Below are 7749 nucleotides of genomic sequence, written 5' to 3'. Positions count from 1 at the left end.
AGCACCATCCTCACAGCACACTCTGTTATTGACACCATGGTGCACTGATAACTCACACAGCCATTCAAGTGTCTTTTACTAAGTGGAGCAAAGCTAACTTTCAACATACAAACAGTAGTTACACCACATTCTGTTTGTTCCTGGGGAAAAAAATTGCTTATTTCTGGAGAATCTTTCACAGCTTCAGAATGCTCTGCACAACTGCAGATCTCCTTTGTGTTGAACAGCTCATGACACTGTGTCACCAGCCATGTGTGCCCTGTGTCTGGTGGTTACTCATTACCTCTGAATTTGTGCTCTGGTAGATAAGCTATGCATTCCTTAATGTATTTAGGGTGGGTCTGCACCCTAAATAATAAATAATGATGCTAATACTTACCACTTGCATGCACTGTTAACATCACATTCTCACACCATGCTGAGAGATGAAGTCAGGGAGATAATGAATGGGGGCAGTATTATCATTCCCCTTTTATTGCCTGAGAAATTGGAAAAATAGATGACATAACTCGCTCAAGGCTGCAAAGAAAGTCACTGAGAGCCACTAAATTAGAATCCATCACTTCACAGCTTCTACTTAGCCCAACTATTAGATAATACAACTTCCTGAAGAGCCATTCCCCACTCACAGCAATCCTGTCAGTGTCTGATGGCTCGGAAGAGATAATGCCATTAATTCATTCCAAGTGTTTATGGCTGGTCAGGACCCTGCACATACTCAGATGATGTTCTTCAATGCACCTGTGCCAACAGCCTGAAATGAGTCCTGTACAGAACCCTGTGCTGGTGGCTCTGGCAGCTTTGTGGTGTTTGGGAGACTGTAAGAGCACAGGTGGTGCTGCTTCTGATTTCAGAGCAGTGGCTTGAAGGGAAGGAAATATTCAGGACTGTGATGATGTATGGCTTTAAAAAGTCTTTGTTAATTCATTGTATTGAAACTGATTGAACTTTGCCAGCTCATATTTGTTCTCCTCCAGTATTCCATACACACAGAAGTGCCATTTAAACAAGGCACATGGAAAGTGCAATTTGAAAAAATATAAAGTATAAAAAAAACCACCCTCCAAGTGAATAAATTCTATTTCCCATAAATGGAAGAGGACAGCAAAGAAATATGAGCAGGAGAGAACAGCATTTCTCAGTCTTAGGTGAATGATGCAACAACACTTCTGCAAACCAACAAGATACAGGAACTTGGCCTATAAAAGGAGGCTGAAACCATCAGCGTTCACAACCAGCTCCTTGCAGTTTCACCTGCCATTTAAGGCAGTCCTGCACAGAATAATCCTCTGCATGATTTCCAAGAGCCTTGACTGCACTCCAGCCTGGGCATGAGTCACAGCTCATTTCACTCGTAGAAATGTTAAAACTTATTAAGGTGTATTACAATAGGCAGCTTTGGTAAGTGAAGTGTTGATCCCCTGGAAGAAGTGTGCGATGAGGTAATGCAGTCATGGTTTGTGCTATTAATCACACATTCTTCTGGGGAGCTGGCCCCACACTGCTGGGGTTCAGCCTTATTTATCAACAGCCACATCTGTAGAATGAAAATTTTTTGCTTTCTGCCTTCCTGGTTAATGCGGATGCAAAATTAACAAAGTCATTTCAGAAAGAGAAGAAAAGAAATCTTGGCTTTATAGCACTGCTAAACCCACGAGTTCTATGGACTATTGAAGCAGAGAGAATAGGTAGAAGAGCCGGTAAAACATTTCACAATGTCCACACCCTGACCTATAAAGGTTTCTAAAGTTTTGCTAGGAGATGCCTGTTCCTGTGTATGAATCATTTAGAAAAAGGATGAATCTATAAACAGGGAAGCAAGAAAAGAATAATGCTGGAGAAGCTGCACCCCCTGTCCCCCCCATGTCCTGCATTGTACCACAAAAGAATCTTAATTATTGACTCTACCTGGACATTTGACTTGGTAAAATCCCAATTAAAAGTTTTACCATGTGTTGTTTCCTCAGTAAAATTCTAGATTCTTTTCAAGCTGCACCTTTATGATATCATTAATTGTGTGACTATACTGAAATGACCTACTTGAGCTCCTGGCCTAGGACTGGCACAAATCAATTGTCTGCAAAAACAATTCCATGAAATAGAAGCGTCAGTGTCAGACATTTTTGGAGTGTCCCTATGGCAGGAGCTGCCAGGATGAGACATGACCTAATGGTGAGGCAGGTGCAGGACTGCTTCTTCTGGACATGTTAATTTGCTTTTTGAATGTCTGAATATGCATCAGAAGCTTAAAGGCATAAAATCATAACACCAGCTGTGGTAAAGACACTTTCAATAACTATATAGACTTCGGGGGTAAATTTTTTGGCTTTCCAATGTCCTAAGGACAAGTCCAAAGGAGTCAATGTGACGGGCTGTAATTAGGCTCTATAGAAAGCAACAAAAATGAGGAATATAATTTGGAAAAATGTGTTTCAATTAAGAGGTATAATTGGCTGGAGCAGGCAGGGAAATGGAGAAACAAACAGGCTGAAGTAGCTACAAACTACAGTTCTTCCTTAGAACAGAAGTTAAAGGTGTGATGCCTTTAGAGAAGTATCAGCTTTGGCTCAGCTCTGTACCCCCAAACCAGTGTATGAGAAAATACAACTTTAAATGCATCAAACAAAAAACTGGGAGTGACTCTTGCCAGAACAATTTCAAAGCAGAAAATCTGCAATGCTGCTGCAAGCAGACAGAAATTGTGATCATACCTGTGCAGAATGAAAACACATTGTTATGTCTCATTCATGAGAAAAATGACTAATTTTTGAAAGCTGTACCAGCACCCAGGCTCTGCTTCCAGGTCAATCTCATAAGAGGCAGTCTCAAGACATTCTGAGAATGTATCCTCTGCTACTGTACAGAAAAATAAATAAATGAATAAATAAATAACACAACCAAAGAAACCTTTTCTTCAATGTCTACAGTTTATCACTGCCTAAAAATTGAGATACTCAAGCACCAGTTATATAAAAGGGTGTAATTCAAAAGGATAATGAACACTCCCTGTCCTCTAAGACTCAGATGCCAGAATTTAGGAAAGATAGCCCATTCTTCTTGCCATTGCTTCCAAACCCACTCCACACACAGCACTGAACTCCTTAATTACGGCTGGTGGCTCTGAAGAGAAATATTCCTCTTAAACATTTGGCCGCAAGAGCGATGCAACTAAACTTCCTGTGTATATAGGGCCAGGGAAGTGGATGAGACATTTTGTTATGTAATCTCTGAGTTTGACTCCCTGGCTCAAGGCGCCCGGGGAGGGCTGGAGGCAGCTCCGTTCCGAAGGCCGGTGGTGGCCTCTAGTGACAAGCCGGCAGATCCGCACGGAGCCCGCAGCCCGTCCCGGCTCCTGCCGCTCCTCCGCGGCTCCGGCCACAACTTCCAGCTGGAAATTTCTGCTGCGGTAATTGTGCAATGAACGTCACTGACAGTGCCAGACTTCCTCTGAGAGGAGGATTTTCCGCCTGTTTCCTTTATTTGGCTTTTTTGGTATCTGCTTTCCTGACAAAGATCTTGATGCTGGGAGGGGATTTTGAGTTCTAAGCAGACCATAGTTTGCTCCTGGTGGTACAAACCCCGGCAGTGGGGATGCCGTGGGATCGCTGGGATGCAAGGATGATATTCCAGAGCAGTCCCCAAACAAAAAGCTGCAGCTGTGCCTCTGCCCAGGCACCTCCTGGCACCATGAGTGCAATTTTACCCTGGGGGAAAAAATGAGTTTTCTTCTTATCTGGGGGCTCCAAGTGTGACAAAAGTGAGATCCTCAAGAACTGCAAGATTTTTTTTTTTTTAAAGTTAGCAAAAATCTACACAGATATGAATATATGCAATACAATGTGTTTGTATGCATCTTTTAGGTTGTATGATCAGTGTGCACCTATATTTGCACAGGGCCATAAAAATTGTATTTGCCTCTTGAATCACAGAAATATGCAATATTTTTCATGGACACTGAACTATTCCAGCATTATGGGACTGAGAGAGTCAGTAGGCTGAAATTCTCTCCAGTTCACTGGTTTTCTCATTCCCCTGACACTTCAGTTGCACAGGGTTTTTCCAAGGGAGAGAGATCTGCCAGCAGCCCTGTGTTAGAGCTGATCTTAATGGCACTTTTGGGGAAGAAAAAATGAAGGTTCGTTTGTGTGGCCTGGAGCTGTTTTTGTTGGCACTGAGATCTGATCCCGTTGGAGGAGAGCAGCTGAGACAGGAAAGGCAGCTCCTGACTTTCATTTTCCACCTGTGGCTGGGGAGGGATGGAACCCACACACTGCCTCATGCACCACTCCAGGAGCTGGAACACCTCTCTAAGTACCATAAATATGTAATGTTTTAACTTACCCCTCTGGTCAAAGCTCCAAGCAGAAAGAAATAAGATGCAGTGGTTTGATGACTGAGATATTTTCATTGGACAAAAGATAAAAAGGAGAGGGAAATGAGGGGAAAAAAATACGTGAGGCAGACAGTGTAAGATCTTGAGCTGCAAATGTTCAGGGCTTAGGTGAATCCTGCTGAGTTGGTGACATCATCCAAAACTTTCCTCTGATCCCATTCAGCAAAGCACAAAACACTTTGCTTTGCTCTTTGGAGAGAGCAGGCTTCATGGGCATTGGCATTAACAGGAGGTGCAAAGGTAGGAGGGGAATATCTCAGACCCAGAAATATTGAATACTGGAATAAGGCTGGAACATGAACCATGGGAAGCATCTCTCTTGAATGCACTTTGCACAGCAATGTCCTTTCAGGACTGTAGTGTAGATTCAGAATAAAACTCTTATGATGCTCAACCAAACACAGGGACCAACTAATGGATCATCTCTACAGACTGAACTAAAAGACTTTGCTTTATTTCAGTCTCTATGTCAGCCAAAAAAAAAAAAAAAAAAGCATCTGTTCCACCTGAAGGCAGCAAAAACACAGACCCACAGTTGGGTGTGTCATTTTTCCTTGAACTCTCCAGACAGGTTGCCCATGGCTGGTTAGCACAGGTGAGTCAGCTGGAATGGCATCCACATTATCAGAGCCCTGCAGAACTTATCTCCATGGCCCTCTAATGCACATTCAACTTCTGTCACACAGGTGACATTTCTTCAGGAAATCAAACAATTCATTAGTGTTGCTATAAATGTTTTATTGTGTCTATAGGCAATCCACTCTGACCAAGCATGTCACTGAGGGGAAATGCTACGTGTGAACCCACAGATTGTCCTCTACAGCTCCCACAACTTCAGCTCCCAGCTGAAACTGCTCTGCTGAGCTAAAGCACCAGCAAACTGTTACTGCACTTCTTCAGAGCTGACAAAACTGCAGTACTGGACAATAGATTTTTAGGTTGCCCAATATCTATTTAGATAACCTACTCTTACAATCAATAAAATAAAAAATAAACAAAAAAAAAGAGGCAGTCCATGTTCTTGCAGATAATTCCTGGGCATAGTCCAGGGGTGGAGGACACCAGGGCCACTCCCAGCTGATGTTTTAAGGAGCCCCTCACCCTCCAGCCTGGCTGGGGCCTCACTGCCCTCACTGCCATGGCTGCAGCTTCAGGGCTCCCTCTGGCCCTTTCCAGTGACTGATACAACCATGGAAAAGAGTGTACTGAATCAAAAGCAGGAGCAAACCCCTCCTCTGATGTGAATCTAATCTGACCCTAGCAAGTATTCTTGCAAATATTCTAGCTTTTTGAAGAGGATAGAAGCATGCAGAAAATTATAAGACCAGAGAAATTGTCAGTAAACAATCAAGGGATGAGAATTAAAAAAAAAACACTAAGAAAATTCAGCCTTGTATCTTTGTATGTCAAGTTTGCTCCTTGCTTCCTCTTGCATACATCTTGGATGCTTCTGCTGAATAGTCTAGAGGAAATAATTGCTGGAATAAAAATAATAATTCAAATAATTATATAAATATAAATAATTCATCTTGAACAAAAGCAGCAGAGCCATAACACAAGGCAAATGTCTGACCTAAGCCTGATGCTCACCTTAATTCAGATCAGTGACTTCTTTTTTCATTTGCTCACTAAATGAAAAAAATAAAACCTCCAAATGATGTTTAGAAAAAATATCACCAAGATAGCATGGAAAGTAATTTTAATACTAAGAAGACAAAGTAGAATGTTTGCTCTTAAATAGACTGCCACACAATCCTGCAGAGATCTAGGCAGTGAGATACAGAGCCAAGGGATGTAAGAACAGCAGGATCTCTTCTGTGTGCCTCTTACAGTCTAAAGGTGTAGACCCTGCTCTACTAAAATGAGCAATTCTTACTCAGCCTGAATAATTCCAGTGGAAAAAAGACAACCCACCCTGAGTCTCTGTAATGGCACACTAAATGTGTAATTTGCCAGTGTACTTTGGTTTCACATCTCATAATGGTTTTTTTATTGCAAGTTACACCCAAAGAAGTTCAAGGTCTAAAGACACTCCACAGTATCCTCCTAGAAAAAAAAAAAAAAAAAAAAAAAAAAGTCCTGTCCTGCACACTGATTGCTTTGGTTTGGGAGCTGTGTTTCCAGAACAGTTTAACAGTTTAACTCTCTGCCTTGAGCCATGACCAGTTCGACTAATTCCTAGACAGTCACTTAGAAACTTGGCAGTACTGATTCCCTGATTTATTGGGTATTCCCAAATACCCAGCTTCTCTGGGTTGGTGCTCTCAGAAAGTTGAAGGTGCCTCCAAATACACATTTCAGTGCCTCCAAAGCTCTGTGTCTCACCAATTTCCTTGCCCCAAGGTGGGAGATCAGTATGTACAGCAGCTGCTCTCACTAACACAAGCCATGTGTGCTCATTGTTCTACCTGACAGCACCAGTAACACACATAAGCAGTTTCAATGTGATGCCCCAGGAGCTGCACACTGTCCCAACACACACCTGCCACCCTTCCTGCAGCACTAACAAGTCCTCAGGAAGTCAGGTTCTTCCCTTGCTGCACAAATTCTCCATTCTCTTCTTCTCACTTTCTGTATCAAGGGTACAGCACAGTCAGCCCAGGAGCCTCCTCCACATGATCAGCAGTAGGATTGTTGAGTCTCTTCATGCCATGGAAAGGCAGCTGGTTTCCTGTTAATAACACAGCCCTTGGGTTGGGGACAGATCCCTTAGCATGGCACTTGTTAGCTGGAGGTCTCTGATGAGGCAGGAGGGAAACTTGTTTTGCTTCAACCTCAGCCAAACAGGAGTGCTGGAGGCTTGTTCTGCTGGAGGACTTCAGCATCTCAGACATGAAACACAGTGGGCTGTGAAAGTTTCCAATATTCTCATTCCTCCTACCTCACTTAAGGACAAAGAAATACCTTTGTCACTCAATCTCAGCTGTACTGAAAGCTCAAATTCCACTTGCAAGGGTTTTCTAATAGCAGACAAATGCATATACAATCCAAGCTGATGGCAACAGCCTCCACTCTTCACTGACAGTGCAGACATTGGTTTGTGCATACTATGAAATGAAGCCACATAATAGTATAGCCTCATTTCTAATAATTTGTAAACTGTTCTAGACTGTCCTGAGGCCCAAGTTACTGCTTACTCAACAGAAATATTAATATTTTAAGTGTCTTGCCACACACAGGCAATTCTCATTTTAAATTCATGCACTGTGCAGAGGGCTAAGAACTTGTTCATTTGTTCCAAAGGGTTTCAGAGAGGGTTGGCTGCAGGTACAGGGTTATAAATGATTCAACAGATCATTTTCTGTTTATCTGTTACACAAAATAACAAAGCAAGCAAACTACCCAGGGAGTGTTCC

The sequence above is a fragment of the Erithacus rubecula genome (genome assembly GCF_903797595.1).
Source record: "Erithacus rubecula genome assembly, chromosome: 27".
NCBI lineage: Eukaryota > Metazoa > Chordata > Aves > Passeriformes > Muscicapidae > Erithacus > Erithacus rubecula.
The sequence above is the reverse complement of the archived record's forward strand: the minus strand, read 5'-3'. Positions refer to the sequence as shown.